A 17,292-nucleotide genomic window follows, 5' to 3' on the forward strand; every position below is an offset into this window, starting at 1 on the left:
GGGAAGGTTGCATGGAGATGTGTGTGCAGGCATTGTGTCAGTTGTGGGAGAGATGCCTGGTGGTTGTGTACATGATGTGTGCCGGGCGATGTGTGTGCCAATGGAGTTAGAAACGGGAATTGTGGGCCATATGTGTGACAGGCTCGATTGTATGTGTAATGCTGTCCTCCTGTCTGTATTATCTCTGCCGATCAGCGCCCATCGAAAGAAGGCATTGTGGCGTGCCATCGCCAAGGACATGCGGACCCTGGGGATCTACAGCTGGCAAAGCACCCACTGCAGGAATCAGTGGAAGGACCTGAGACGTTTGGCACAGAAGACCGCAGAGGCCCAGCTGGGGATGCACTTACAACTAGGAAGGGGTGCTCATCGGAACCTGACCCCCCTGATGGCCTGTATACTGGTGGTGGCCTACCCAGAGCTGGATGGGCGCTTGAGGGCTTCACAGCAGCCACAAGGGGGGGTGAATACAGTGGGTGTTACTACAATAATTGGTAGGTGGCATGGGATCTGGGTGGTGGGTGTGAGTTAGTGGGTGCCCCTTAATGCCAGGACAGACATTGTAGCATGATCCAGCTCAAGGGTAATGGGTGTATAGCAAGTGCAGGTTACCTAGCTCAGTTGCATTCCCTGTCAGTCAGGGCTTTGTGGGTCCCAAGAGGTTTGCAGTTGGCGTTGGTTGTCCCTCATCTTGCTGTGACATATAGACAATTGAATGCCAGTGCAATGCACAGTGCCCAATCCTGATCTCTGTGTGTGATGGTACTGTGTATGCCAACTGTAGTCTTGGTGCTGTAATTGACCCAGTGCTCCCTTTCTCTCCCTCTCTCCTTTCTCCTTCTGTCATCCTGTTCATGTGTGCAGTAGCATCATCTGGCGGAGGAGCAGGGGCACCAGCAACAGAGGGAGCTGCATCCACACAGGACCCAGGAGGCAGAGTCCACCGAAGCCGAGGGAACCAGTGGGATGGAGGGTGAGGGAAGCACCACAGTCGGAGATAGGAGGTGACAGCACAGATTCTGATTCCTCCTCCGATGGAAGCTCCATGGTGGTGGCAGACACCTCTGTGACCACCCCAGCTGCAGGCACATCAGCCACCCCGTACCAGCACCGCCCTCCCAGTAGCCCCTCAGTGAGTTGCCCGTGCCCACTCACCCAGGAGGGTGGGCATCTCCTTCACCCCAGGCACCTCAGGCCCTGCCCCAGTGAGCCCTGCTGACCTGAGTGAGGAAGCTATTGACCTCCTGAGATCCATCTCTGTAGGGCAGTCAACCATTGTGAATCCCATCCAAGGGCTGGCATACCAGATGCAGCAATGCAATGCATTCCTGGAGGGAATCCACTGTGGATTGGCGGCCCAACAGAGATCGATTCAGGCTCTGGCCTCCTCTCTGATGGCCCCTCCTCCTAAAGGACACAAACACAGGCACTCAGACACGCAACCACCATCCAACTCACATCAGCACACTTCCCATGCACCTGCACCCAAGTCCAGCAGACGTACAGCTCCAAAAACCACTCCCTCAACCTCCACTTCCATTCCTCCTCCTTCATCCCACCCCACCGTCCCTAAGAAGCTTTTCCTTGCCCAACTTGACCTCTTCCCCCCCCGTCCTGCCCATAAGAGCCCAGCACCTCAGCCAAACAGTCCACGGGGACAGTGAAGGCACGTCCTAGTCATGGAGGCAAGACAGTGAAGGATCCCACTCCACTAGCCAGGAAAGGGAAAGATCCCACTCCACCAGCCAGGAAAGGGAAGGATCCGACTCCACAAGCCAGGAAAGAGAAGGATGCCACTCCACCAGCCAGGAAAGGGGAGGGTCCCACTCCACAAGCCAGGAAAGGGAAGGATGCCACTCCACCAGCCAGGAAAGGGAAGGATCCCACTGCTCTAGCCAGGAAAGGGAGGGATCCCACTCCTCCAGCCAGGAAAGGGAGGGATCCCACTCCACCAGCCAGAAAAGGGAAAAAGCCCTCATCCCCTGCTGAGACACAGCAGCCCTCACCTGCAGCAGAGGCTGCCCAGGAGGCACCTTCCCCAGCTGAAACACAGCAGCCTTCACCTGCAGCAGAGGCTGCCCAGGAGGCAGCTTCCCGAGCTGAGACTTAGCAGCACTCACCCCCTGCAGAGGCTGACAGGGTAGCAAAACTACCACCACCAGTGGGCATGGGCCCTCATCCCCTGTTGAGACACATCAGCCCACACCTGCAGCAGAGACCATGTAGGCCACCCTCTAGGGACTGATGTACAAGGAGCCCTCTCCAGAACCAGTGGGCAAGTTCCCCATCTCAGAGACTGTGACCTTGCACTCCCCAGCAATTTGAAATAGGCAAAGACCCCCTTCCAGAACCAGTGGACAAGTTCCCTTCCTCAGAGACTGTGACCTTGCACTCCCCAGCAATTTGAAATGGGCATGGAGCCCCCTCCAGAACCAGTGGGTAAGTTCCCCACCTCAGAGACTGTGACCTTGCACTCCCCAGCAATTTGAAATGGGCAAGGAGCCCCCTTCAGAACCAGTGGGCAAGTTCCCCACCTTGGCGACTGTGACCTTGCACTCCCCAGCAACGGATAATGGGCATGGAGCCCCCTCCAGAACCAGTGGGCAAGCTCCTGACTTCAGCTGAGGTGCCCCCCCCACCCCCTTCACCCTGAGGTGCCCATCCACTTCCGAGATGTTGCCCCTTCACAGTTTTGTGCAGAGTTAGTCAGGATAAAGTTGGGGTTTGGACTGTGCTCTGTGGCCATGTGGGCCTTTTGTACTTTGGACTGGGCATTGGCCCTTTCTAGACAATCTTTCATATATCTTTGTTCTCTAGTTTGTTCATATGGTGGCTGTTGCCATGCAATTACAATCTCAGTACTGCCGACCTGTAGTCCTTGTATTATTATGCCTTGTGTCCTGTGCCATTGGTTTACGTCTGCAGCTGGTTGTGTGTATGGTGTGTGTTGTGCATGTGTGTGTCACTCTCCTTTTCCTCCCTCCCTCCCTTGTGTGCTAGGCGGATGTACTCAACGTTGTCATCTTCGTCGGCGGTGGTGTTCAGGTGGAGCATGGCACAGAAGAGCAACGGGAAGACTTGAAGTTCCGGTTCCATGGTGGCATTGATCTTCTCTGTGTCTCTGATGGTGAGTCTTTGGTCTTCTGCGTTGTGTTTCTGCTAGGCTTTTGATGGCGTTGGTACTGCCCCGAAAATCATAATGGTTTGCTGTGTCATGATATGGTGGGCGGTACCTTGTTTTCCGCCTGGCTGTTGATGGCTACCGCCTTGGTGTTTGGTGTTAACACCCTGGCGGTTGTTGTGATACATTGGCTGTTTATGGGAGGTATCCCCACCATGGTCATAATTTGATGGTAATTACTGCCAGCCTGTTGGCTGCATTACCACCACTTTAACAGTCACTGCCAATGTCATAATGATCACCAGAGTCTTAGTTCTTTTCCTAGCATTAAAATGCATTCCTTCTGGCAGCTAACTCTGTGATGAAACCTCCAATGCCCTGACATCCGATATGCTCTTCATCCCTTCGCTGCCAGGCCTTTTCCCCCTCCTGTGCCAGGCCTTTTTTTGCCTATTTGGGGCAGTTCGCGCTTAGGCCCTCATAACTTTTTGTCCACATAAGCTAACAAAGCCAAATTTGCGTCCTTTTTATCCAACATCCTGGGGATTCTAGAGGTACCCAGACTTTGTGGGTTCCCCTGAAAAAGGCCAAGAAATTAGCCAAAATACAGTGAACATTTAGTTATTTTCAAAAAAATGGGAAAAAGTGGCTGCGGAAGAAGGCTTGTGGTTTTTCCCCTGAAAATGGCATCAACAAAGGGTTTGCGGTGCTAAACTCAGCAGCTTCCCAGCTTTCAGGAACAGGCAGACTTGAATCAAAGAAACCAATTCTTCAACACAATTTTGGCATTTTACTGGGACATACCCCATTTTTGCAATTTTTTGTGCTTTCAGCCTCCTTCCAGTCAGTGACAGAAATGGGCATTAAACCAATGCTGGATCCCAGAAACCTAAACATTTCTGAAAAGTAGACAACATTCTCAATTCAGCAAGGGGTAATTTGTGTAGATCCTACAAGGGTTTTCTACAGAAAATAACAACTGAAAAAGAAAAAATATTGAAATTGAGGTGAAAAAACCATAGATTTTTCTCTACGTTTTACTCTGTAACTTTTCCCTGCAATGTCAGATTATCGAAAGCAATATACTGTTACGTCTGCTGGACTCCTCTGGTTGCGGGGATATATAGGGTTTGTAGGGTCATCAAGAACCCTAGGTACCCAGAGCCAATAAATGAGCTGCATCCTGCAGTGCGTTTTCATTCTCTACCGGGTATAGAGCAATTCATTTGCTGAAATATAAAAAGTAAAAAATAGCTATCAAGAAAACCTTTGTATTTCCAAAAAGGGCACAAGATAAGGTGTTGAGGAGCAGTGGTTATTTGCACATCTCTGAATTCCGGGGTGCCCATACTAGCATGTGAATTACAGGACATTTCTCAAATAGATGTCTTTTTTACACACTCTCCTATATTTGGAAGGAAAAAATGTAGAGAAAGACAAGGGGCAATAACACTTGTTTTGCTAATCTCTGTTCCCCCAAGTCTCCCGATAAAAATGATACCTCACTTGTGTGGGTAGGCCTAGCGCCCGCGACAGGAAACGCCCCAAAACGCAACGTGGACACATCCCATTTTTTTTAAAGAAAACAGAGGTGTTTTTGCAAAGTGCCTACCTGTAGATTTTGGCCTCTAGCTCAGCCGGCACCTAGGGAAACGTACCAAACCTGTGCATTTCTGAAAACTAGAGATTTAGGGGAATCCAAGATGGGGTGACTTGTGGGGCTCTGACCAGGTTCTGTTACCCAGAATCCTTTGCAAACCTCACAATTTGGCTAAAAAAACACATGTTCCTCATATTTCTGTGGCAGAAAGTTCTGGAATCTGAGAGGAGCCACAAATTTCCTTCCACCCAGCGTTCCCCCAAGTCTCCCGATACAAATGATACCTCACTTGTGTGGGTAGGCCTAGCGCCCTAGACAGGAAATGCCCCAAAGCGCCACGTGGATACATCCAATTTTTTGAAAGAAAACAGAAGTGTTTTTTGCAAAGTGCCTACCTGTAGATTTTGGCCTCTAGCTCAGCCGGCACCTAGGGAAACCTACCAAACCTGTACATTTCTGAAAACTAGAGACCTGGGGGAATCCAAGATAGGGTGACTTGTGGGGCTCTGACCAGGTTCTGTTACCCAGAATCCTTTGCAAACCTCAAAATTTGGCTAAAAAAACACATGTTCCTCACATTTCTGTGGCAGAAAGTTCTGGAATCTGAGAGGAGCCACAAATTTCCTTCCACCCAGCGTTCCCCCAAGTCTCCCGATAAAAATGATACCTCACTTGTGTGGGTAGGCCTAGTGCCCTAGACAGGAAATGCCCCAAAGCGCCACGTGGATACATCCAATTTTTTGAAAGAAAACAGAGATGTTTTTTGCAAAGTGCCTACCTGTAGATATTGGCCTCTAGCTCAGCCGGGACCTAGGGAAACGTACCAAACCTGTGCATTTTTGAAAACTAGAGACCTAGGGGAATCTAAGATGGGGTGACTTGTGGGGCTCTGAACAGGTTCTGTCACCCAGAATCCTTTACAAACCTCACAATTTGGCTAAAAAAACACATGTTCCTCACATTTCTGTGGCAGAAAGTTCTGGAATCTGAGAGGAGCCACAAATTTCCTTCCACCCAGCGTTCCCCCAAGTCTCCCGATAAAAATGATACCTCACTTGTGTGGGTAGGCCTAGCGCCCACGACAGGAAATGCCCCAAAGCGCCACGTGGATACATCCAATTTTTTGAAAGAAAACAGAGGTGTTTTTTGCAAAGTGCCTACCTGTAGATTTTGGCCTCTAGCTCAGCCGGCACTTAGGGAAACCTACCAAACCTGTGCATTTCTGAAAACTAGAGACCTTGCGGAATCCAAGATGGGGTGACTTGTGGGGCTCTGACCAGGTTCTGTTACCCAGAATCCTTTGCAAACCTCAAAATTTGGCTAAAAAAACTCATGTTCCTCACATTTCTGTGGCAGAAAGTTCTGGAATCTGAGAGGAGCCACAAATTTCCTCCCACCCAGCGTTCCCCCAAGTCTCCCGATAAAAATGATACCTCACTTGTGTGGGTAGGCCAGGCGCCCGCGACAGGAAATTCCCCAAAGCACAACGTGGACACATCCCATTTTTTGACAGAAAAAAGAGCTGTATTTTGCAAAGTGCCTACCTGTAGATTTTGGCCTCTAGCTCAGCCGGCACCTAGGGAAACTAATAAACCTGTACATTTCTGAAAACTAGAGACCTGGGGGAATCCAAGATAGGGTGACTTGTGGGGCTCTGACCAGGTTCTGTTACCCAGAATCCTTTGCAAACCTCAAAATGTGGCTAAAAAAACACATGTTCCTCACATTTCTGTGGCAGAAAGTTCTGGAATCTGAGAGGAGCCACAAATTTCCTTCCACCCAGCGTTCCCCCAAGTCTCCCGATAAAAATGATACCTCACTTGTGTGGGTAGGCCTAGCGCCCGCGACAGGAAATGCCCCAAAGCGCCACGCGGACACATCCAATTTTTTTAAAGAAAACAGAGGTGGTTTTTGCAAAGTGCCTACCTGTAGATTTTGGCCTCTAGCTCAGCCGGCACTTAGGGAAACCTACCAAACCTGTGCATTTCTGAAAACTAGAGACCTAGGGGAATCCAAGATGGGGTGACTTGTGGGGCTCTGACCAGGTTGTGTTACCCAGAATCCTTTGCAAACCTCAAAATTTGGCTAAAAAAACACATGTTCCTCACATATCTGTGGCAGAAAGTTCTGGAATCTGAGAGGAGCCACAAATTTCCTTCCACCCAGCGTTCCCCCAAGTCTCCCGATAAAAATTATACCTCACTTGTGTGGGTATGCCAGGCGCCCGCGACAGGAAATGCCCCAAAGTACAACGTGGACACATCCCATTTTTTGACAGAAAAAGGAGCTGTATTTTGCAAAGTGCCTACCTGTAGATTTTGGCCTCTAGCTCAGCCGGCACCTAGGAAAACCTACCAAACCTGTACATTTCTGAAAACAAGAGACCTAGGGGAATCCAAGATGGGGTGACTTGTGGGGCTCTGACCAGGTTCTGTTACCCAGAATCCTTTACAAACCTCACAATTTGGCTAAAAAAACACATGTTCCTCACATTTCTGTGGCAGAAAGTTCTGGAATCTGAGAGGAGCCACAAATTTCCTTCCACCCATCATTCCCCCAAGTCTCCCGATAAAAATGATACCTCACTTGTGTGGGTAGGCCTAGCGCCCACGACAGGAAATGCCCCAAAGCGCCACGTGGATACATCCAATTTTTTGAAAGAAAACAGAGGTGTTTTTTGCAAAGTGCCTACCTGTAGATTTTGGCCTCTAGCTCAGCCGGCACCTAGGGAAACCTACTAAACCTGTACATTTCTGAAAACTAGAGACCTGGGGGAATCCAAGATAGGGTGACTTGTGGGGCTCTGACCAGGTTCTGTTACCCAGAATCCTTTGCAAACCTCAAAATGTGGCTAAAAAAACACATGTTCCTCACATTTCTGTGGCAGAAAGTTCTGGAATCTGAGAGGAGCCACAAATTTCCTTCCACCCAGCGTTCCCCCAAGTCTCCCGATAAAAATGATACCTCACTTGTGTGGGTAGGCCTAGCGCCCGCGACAGGAAATGCCCCAAAGCGCCACGCGGACACATCCAATTTTTTGAAAGAAAACAGAGGTGGTTTTTGCAAAGTGCCTACCTGTAGATTTTGGCCTCTAGCTCAGCCGGCACTTAGGGAAACCTACCAAACCTGTGCATTTCTGAAAACTAGAGACCTAGGGGAATCCAAGATGGGGTGACTTGTGGGGCTCTGACCAGGTTGTGTTACCCAGAATCCTTTGCAAACCTCAAAATTTGGCTAAAAAAACACATGTTCCTCACATTTCTGTGGCAGAAAGTTCTGGAATCTGAGAGGAGCCACAAATATCCTTCCACCCAGCGTTCCCCCAAGTCTCCCGATAAAAATTATACCTCACTTGTGTGGGTATGCCAGGCGCCCGCGACAGGAAATGCCCCAAAGTACAACGTGGACACATCCCATTTTTTGACAGAAAAAAGAGCTGTATTTTGCAAAGTGCCTACCTGTAGATTTTGGCCTCTAGCTCAGCCGGCACCTAGGAAAACCTACCAAACCTGTACATTTCTGAAAACTAGAGACCTAGGGGAATCCAAGATGGGGTGACTTGTGGGGCTCTGACCAGGTTCTGTTACCCAGAATCCTTTGCAAACCTCAAAATTTGGCTAAAAATGTTCCTCACATTTCTGTGGCAGAAAGTTCTGGAATCTGAGAGGAGCCACAAATTTCCTTCCACCCAGCGTTCCGCCAAGTCTCCCAATAAAAATGATACCTCACTTGTGTGGGTAGGCCTAGCGCCCGCAACAGGAAATGCTCCAAAGCGCAACGTGGACACATCCTATTTTTTTAAAGAAAACAGAGGTGTTTTTTGCAAAGTGCATACCTGTAGATTTTGGCCTCTAGCTCATCCGGCACCTAGGGAAACCTCCCAAACCTATGCATTTCTGAAAACTAGAGACCTAGGGGAATCCAAGATGGGGTGACGTTTGGGGCTCTGACCAGGTTCTGTTACCCAGAATCCTTTGCAAACCTCAAAATGTGGCTAAAAAAACACATGTTCCTCACATTTCTGTGGCAGAAAGTTCTGGAATCTGAGAGGAGCCACAAATGTCCTTCCACCCAGCGTTCCCCCAAGTCTCCCAATAAAAACAATACCTCACTTGTTTGGGTAGGCCTAGCGCCCGCGACAGGAAATGCCCCAAAGCGCAACGTGGACACATCCCATTTTTTGAAAGAAAACAGTGCCTACTTGTGGAGTTTGGCCTGTAGCTCAGCCGGCACCTAGGGAAACCTACCAACCCTGTGCATTTTTGAAAACTAGAGACCTAGGGGAATGCAAGATGGGGTGACTTGTGGGGCTCTGACCAGGTTCTGTTACCCAGAATCCTTTGCAAACCTCAAAATTTGGCCAAAAAAACACGTTTTCCTCTCATTTCGGTGACAGAAAGTTCTGGAATCTGAGAGGAGCCACAAATTTCCTCCCACCCAGCGTTCCCCCAAGTCTCCCAATAAAAATTATACCTCACTTGTGTGGGTGGGCCAGGTGCCTGCAACAGAATAAGGCCCAAAACTTGTAGAGATGGAGGGGATAGCACAGCGAGTTTATAAGGGCAAATTCTTTTATACATCTTTAGACGGACTCTGCTTTGGGGACCCACATAAGTGAGGTGTCATTTTACTTGGGAGACTGAGGGGAAAACTGGGGAGTAGGAATTTTGTGCTGGAACGGTGATCCTACTAAGAAAAGTCAGGAAAATATGCTTTTTTTATGCAAATTTTGAGGTTTACAGAGGAGTCTGGGTAAGAAAATGTTGGGGGAGCCACGCAAGCCACACCTCCTTGGACTCCTTGGGGTGTCTAGTTTTAAAAAATGTCTGGGTTTTGTAGGTTTCCCTAGATGAAGGCCGCACCCAGGACCAAAAACGTAGGTGGGCCCTCCCCCCCAAACACAGGTATTTTTGTAATATATCATTTTGATGTGTGCACATACGTCCGTGATGTGCCAAACTCTAAAATTGTGAAAAGAAACACACTTAGGTTATGTGAAAAAGACCCCTCACCCACCAACCAAGTTGGTGGCATGCTTCATCATCGGGGTCCCACCCGAGGCACCTAGCGTGTCACAGGTGTGCTGCAACGCCTGGTTACAGCGGAGCAGGTTTTTTCATTTTTACCACACATACTGGTTGGATTTGGCACGAGGGTGAGTGATGGTTCAGTGGATCAAATTTTATTAACAAGAGATTTCACAAAAATGAAATGCACTGTTAATAACTGAAAGGCAAAAAACTGAACCAATGACTCACAGCTCGTGAGCTTTACAGCCGCGACGAGGCACCAACTGCTTTACAGTCCATTCACACACCTTTCATACATGACACGCACAAGACCATTCACACCGCCAGCCTCGGGCCCAGCACATTACAACACTCACATCGACAGACCGCGCCACTCAAGGGCCCATCACTTTCATACGCCCACATGCCTCATACAAGAATCACACCAGCTGATGGGAGTGTGGACTGGCGTTTGGCTGGCACCGCCAGCCAAGCGCCACCCCAAGCACACCGCCAGCCAAGCGCCACCCCAAGCACACCGCCAGCCAAGCGCCACCCCAAGCACTCCGCCAGCCAAGCGCCACCCCAAGCACTCCGCCAGCCAAGCGCCACCCCAAGCACACCGCCAGACATGCGCCACCCCAAGCACACCGCCAGCCAAGCCCCACCCCACGCACACCGCCAGCCAAGCGCCACCCCACGCACACCGCCAGCCAAGCGCCACCCCACGCACACCGCCATCACTTTTTTTGTTTATAAACAACAAAGAAACCACTAATTATAAAATAAGCACAAAACTACAAACACAAAAGCTCTAACTAAATACGACAGAGATGCCAACCGTGAAACATATGAAAATATAAAACAGACAGCTTACGCTCACGGTATTTCCCAGAAGTTTTTTTGGGTACTGTAACTTCTATAACAGCTGGGCACACACAGCCCAGGCTTTGAAGGGCATTCGGGGCAGTACATCCGGCTCTCCCTCTGGATTAATCTCCGGGCACATACTCTACATTTCTTTGTGGGCAAGTCTTTTTTGGGAGTGGGAGGAATGTGATCTGGAAAGTGCCGATCTTTCAATCTAGCCACATCCTCCACCACTTCTACTCTAGGAACTCTTGCCGGTTCCACCACAATAAGGCTTTCTATCACCGACTCCTGAAATTTAACAAATGTCATCCTTGACTCAGGTGAACAATCCTTGTATGCAATAAAGGCATTAAAAGTTGCCAAATGAAATAAATGTAGGGCCAACTTTTTATACCACACATAAGACTTACGAAGAGCAGTGTAAGGTTCCAGCCTCTGATCTACTCTATCAACACCACCCATGTGCCTATTGTAGTCCAAAATGCACGCAGGTTTGCGCACTTCCGCAACCTGACCCCAAACAGCCACAGGGGAAGTACTCTCATCATGGATGGTCGATAGGATGTACACATCCCTCCTGTCAGAAAATGACATAGCTAGCAGCTCATTATTCCGCAAGGCACTGCACTGTCCCCTCACAAGTTTCTTACAGACAAGCTCCCTTGGATAGCCTTCCCGGTTAGAACGGATTGTGCCACAAGCAACAGTGTCCACTCTAAACAACTCCTTGAACAACTGCACTCCAGTGTAGAAATTATCTACATACAAATGGTGACCTTTGTTAAACAGCCGTCTAGCAAGTTCCCACACAATTTTTTCGCTAACTCCAAAAGTGGCCGGACAACCAGGAGGGTCAATACTAGTATCCCTACCAGTGTAGACCCGGAAATTATACACATATCCTGTACTGCTTTCTGGCAGCAGATACAATTTAATCCCATACCGTGCCCTCTTACTAGGAATGTACTGCTTAAAAACTAAACGCCCCTTGAAAAGGACCAAAGACTCGTCCACACTTATCTCTTTGCCTGGAACATAGACCTCTGAAAACCGATCCACAAAATGATCAAGGACAGGCCTAATATTAAAAAGACGGTCACAATCAGGGTGATCTCGTGGCAAGGCTAAAGCATTGTCTACAAAATGCAGCATACGAAGAAGAAGCAAATACCGATTACGTGTCATAGTTGCAGGAAATATAGCAGTTGCCATCAAGGGACTAGTAGACCAATAAGAAGCCAGTGACGGCTTCCTGATCAACCCCATCAAAAAAGACAAACCTAAAAACCTTTTCATCTCTTCCAGATATGTGGGAACCCACTGAGTAGCTCTAGACTGAGGCTTAAGTCTGGCAGCGTTGTCCCTCAAATATTGCTCTGCATACACATTTTCTGCTCCACAATCTCTTCCAAAAATACATCGTCCATAAACAAGTGAAAGAAATGGACAGGCAAAAAGTTTTCCGTATTAACTCTACACCCTGGGAGACCAGTAAATGCAGGTAACTGTGGCTGCTCCATGTTTGGGGCAATCCAGGTGTCAGGTCTTCTAATGGGAAACCCTTCAGTCCCAGGCTGCTGCACTCTTGGCACATCAATGTCCTCCTCTAACACAGGCCCTTCATCTGCACTGAGAGTAGCTTCCTCATCAGAAGAATACTCTCGGACAGAAAACTCACTTCCAGAATCTCCTGCTTCCTCCTCTGCCTCAGATGCAGAGTCAGTGTCGTAATCATGGTCTGAAGACGACTCAAAGAGCATGCGAACAACCTGCTGAGCGGTCACTTTGCGCCTAGCCATGATCCTCACTAACAACAAATGGATTGCCAACAACAACTAGCACTAAAATAAGTAATAAACAAAGTGTAGCTTTATCACAAAGAGTTATGTACTACAAAAAACTATACCACTCACTTTCCTGAAAAAGCTACTCACCAAGCAACTACTCTTCACAGACACAGCAATCACCAATGAGATCCCACTAAAAAGAAAAAAGAAAAAAGCAAATTAGACATTTGACAACACAAACATCACTGTGCTCAAATCTAAGGACAATGTCAAACACACAGTACTGCATTTAGTACACCACCTACAAACATGTCATTCATGCATGTCAACAATACTCCTTTGGAGTAAATTGTTTCACTTACCTAAAACATGCAACTATGCAAACCGCAGGACAACTACTGCCAAAACCGCAAGGATCCACAGCAAAGGACGCAAAAGCGTTGAACTAGAAGAAAAAGAAGAAATAAATTGTTATAATCACAAATACAAATACTTTGCCAGTTGACAAACACCCCACCCTGGTACCTAAGTGGATCCTGCCCCCCTCTGGGGTAGATGGGCGTAAAAAAATTGGCCAATCTGCCCTCAAGGGGGGCAGAAATGGGCAACACCTCTGTGCCCCCTTTAGGGGGCGACCCTTCCCAAAGGGGGCACCCCCAGCACAAAACAAAACAAACAAAAAAAATCCCTGGCATATTGGTGGTTTCTGCCCTCCTTGGGGGCAGATGGGCCTACAAAAATAGGCCAATACGAACTTTCCCCACTTTAGGGGGGCGACCGTTGCCGAAGGGGTGCCCCCAAACACACACCACACACACACCACACAATCCCTGGCGCCTAGTGTGCTTCCACCCCCCGGGGGCCAGATCGTCCAAAAAAAATGGCTGGTCTGCCATCGGGGGCCGAAACAGGAAAAAAAAAATAGCCCCCCAGGGGAGCGACCCTTGCCCAAGGGGTTGCCCCCAAAAAACACAATAAAAACAAAATCCCTGGTATCTAGTGGATTTTGCACCCCCCCTGGGGGCAGATCTGCCAAAAAATCGGCGATCTGCCCCCAGGGGGGGGGGTGAAATAATAAAAAAAATAGCCCCCAAAACAAAAATAAAAAACAAAATCCCTTGTGTCTAGTGGATTTCGCCACCCCCCCTGGGGGCAGATCCGCTGAAAAATCGGCGGATCTGCCCCCAGGGGGGGGCGAAATACTAAAAAAAAATGCCCCCAAGGGGTCGCCCCCAAAATAAACATACCCAAGAAAATCCCTGGTGTCTAGTGCAGATTCCTGCTCCACGATCGAGGTCACCTCGTCCAAGGCACAGAAGAGGTTAAAAAAGATCAAACAAAGAAGCATGACCAATTTAAACAACACGTTTTTAAAATCCAAAAACACTCCAATCAGCCAACTTGCTAAATACCAATCCAACTTCTCAAAGGTAAGAATACTTAGACCCTAGGGGCGTTTTCAAACACACATTCCTTACCAATCTTGTCACCACATCATATTGCTCCACACCATTCACCAATTCATGACCTGCTGAAATTGCTGACCTACTCGGATACACAGGATAATAGGAAATTCCTCCTAAAAAACACCACAGGCAAACAATTAACCACACAAACCACAGGTGCTGAAATGGGATCCAACTCCTGTGTAGATTACCAATGTACTTATCTCTTCCATGCCTACTTATATGCCTTTGTCGTTCCTGGAGACCTGGATTCCTTAATATGCTATATAGCTTCTGACAATAAGCCAAACATCTGCCAAACTCTCCCAAAATCAGCCATCCCATCAACTGCAACTGACCCTTCAGCATCAGATCATGACTCTCTCCTACAGTATTCACTAACAGATCGAAGCATCTGAGAGAAGTATTGAATCATCTATTATCAATTCCATGACATCCGAAACCACACTTGCCGATCTACCAACAACATTTCCGCTTGCACTCTTCTCACTTTTAATACTAACCTCTGAATCAATGCACAAGTAGGAAAAGCATGACTGCGATCTACTCCCCATTGTAGCAGGAATGTACTGCCACTGCATCCAGAGCTGGCCTCCAGCTGTAAAATCTGTGTATGTGTACATTCAATCTGTTTGCAAAGAATTCCACTGCCAGTGGACCCTATCTGCTCGACAGTGCCTTGAACACCTCTCTATTAAACACCCAATAGCTGGAATCCCTCTACCTCCTTGAATTCCAATCATGCTAACACATTGCTCAGACCCAGTATATGTTGAGCCTGTACCATAATATTCTGGCCCAAAAATGCCAAAACTCGTTTGCTAAATCAGCTAAAGCCTTTGATCGAGGACCTCCTACCTTGTTCACGTACATTACTGCCGACACATTGTCTTCTTCAGTAACCCACAACATTTTACCTGGCCCTTAACAAAACTCTTCACAGCAAAAGATCATGCCATCAACCCCAGATATTTGATGTACATTTTCATCTTCTGCAGTGTCCACTTCCCTCCTGTTGTGAATGAACCACATTTTGCTCCCCAACCCAGAAAACTGTAATTTGACTATATTACCATGTCCTTAACCTCGCCAAAAGTTGTTCTTTCATAAAATGTTTCCACCATTCCAGCTCTACCTTTAAGTCCATATTCATCTGAACCTTCTTTGAATACCTCATTCCCTTGGAAAGATACCTTGCCTTCAACTGCTGCAAAGCTTGGTAATGTAAATGGGTGGGGAGAATTGCCTCAATTGACACTGCCAACAAACCCAACATCCTCATTATCTGCTGTGATGAGACAATTGCACAGCAACATACTCTTTATCTCTCGGTGAATCTTCTTCACCTTCTCCACTGGTAACCTCAACACACATTCTGATGTCTGAATCTTAAACCCTAAAAACACCATCTCCTGACATGGGTCCAGACATGACTTCTTCCTATCTCCTACAATCCCAAGGTCCTCCAATATCCATCTGCTCCTGAGCCAATTGTTTGCTCTCCAACATAATCAGAATGTCATCCAAATAGACCCCTCTCATCTGCAGCCAGGCCATTATTGGGGTCATAATCTTTGTGAAGCACCATGGAGCTGATGTCAGACCAAGTAGGAGATGTTTGAAACTCCAAATTGTTCCTTTCTACTGAAATTTCAAAAAATCTTTCTGCTCACGACAAACCAGGACTGTCAAGTACACAGCCTTCAAATCTAGATGCATCAGCCAATCCCCTTTCCTTAACAGGTCCGTCATCGAATATATACCTTCCATCTTAAAGTGTCTGTACTGTACCCAATCACTAAACTCTCTCAGATTTATTGCTGGTCTCATTCCCTTGTACTTTTTCTCCACTAAAAACCAATTTCTTACAAAACCTACTAAATCGTTGCTTGACATCTCTATTGCTCCCTTTTTACAAAGTTCCTCCACTTCCTGACTTAAAATCTTTGTTTGTTCTTCTGGAAACCTTAAGACCCTCAACCACTTTACCTGGACCGGTACTCCCACAAAAACGTTATGATGGCAATGTACGGTTTGCAAAACCAGAGGATCAGCAGTTATCTCCTTCCATCTTTCTAAAAAACGGGTGAGTCTGTCACCCAGCTTTATTGGGGTACACAAAGGGTCTTTTTCCTACCATATCTTGTTGTCCACTTGCCCTTCTGTCTCCCCTAGATCTTCCTCTTCCTCCCTGTCTTTGAGGAAAAAATCCTGGTGAAAATGAAGCTTGTGTGATCCCAAATCCTCGGCAGGTAAATCAACCCCGCATTCTCTTGGCCCCACCAAAAAACCTTCCTTATATGCTTTTGAACATTCTGTATAGAGTTAAAGGTCCCCACATATCTTGCCATCTCCTTTACAAAGCATTTCCCAAAGAGGATACCATTGGCTCCTTGCGCTTACTCCTTACTCACAAGCTTTGCTAGCTTTGGATCTATTTTCATCAGGATACTTTTGCTATGCTTGACAAATAAGGCTACTTTGGAATTTCCCAACAAATGTACAGCCTGCTGTGCCCATTGGCGGAGCTTAAGAACATCAATAGTTTTCTGGCAAATATGCCTCCTCACACGTCAAAGATTTTGGTTAAGGGCTCAAATGTATTAAACAATCTGTCCTGACAGATCTTCAAATCTTTGTCCAGATCCCTCCTACGGTCACTCCCTGACTTGTTCAAGAAAACCAACAGTTTTGGATCTAATTTAGGGGTATTAACTTCTTTGTTGGCTAAAGACCGTGTGGGATACTTGGAATATAATCTATTTATCACCTCTTTAGACATCTCTTACCTAACCCAAAACTCCACATACTCGGCCACATGGTCTGCCGAAACCCACCGTGGGACAAAGGGTACTGAATTGTGTGAGTATCAAACATGTACTCCCCAAGAGGACCCTTCACATACTTTACTTGTTCCTTGCTCTCCAAGGATTCAGTTTGCCTTTTCCTTTTTAATCTCATCATCATCCATGTCCCTCATATCAGATGAACAAGTGATTATAATGTCACTACTGCTTGATGACTCTTCACAAACCAATACTCTACGGCCCCTTTTTGTGGCCTTTACAGCCTTCCCTTCAAACTCCAGCTGAGTTGCTCTCTGTTTTCTACCTTGAGGACTGTAATATGCTTTCAAATTTGTGTTCTTCTCTTTGAGTCCCAATAAATATTTCCTTATTTTGGGGCACTCTCCAACAACTCATTTAATCCACAAACTTTCATGGCAACCTCCTTCAGAGACCAAAACAGTTCATCTTCATTTGTTTTAATTCTCCCTTCTAAATTCTCCATAGAATTATCCAATGTTTTCTCCAATTCACTGGACAAAGAAGAAAAAGCTTTATTCAGAAATTCATGTATCTTGCCATCCAAACTAGCTCAATTTGGTAATTTCTTTTCATAATATCCTCCACTACTTCAATAAACAGACCTACAA

This window comes from Pleurodeles waltl, chromosome 1_2, assembly GCF_031143425.1.
Source record: "Pleurodeles waltl isolate 20211129_DDA chromosome 1_2, aPleWal1.hap1.20221129, whole genome shotgun sequence".
NCBI classification, from domain to species: domain Eukaryota; kingdom Metazoa; phylum Chordata; class Amphibia; order Caudata; family Salamandridae; genus Pleurodeles; species Pleurodeles waltl.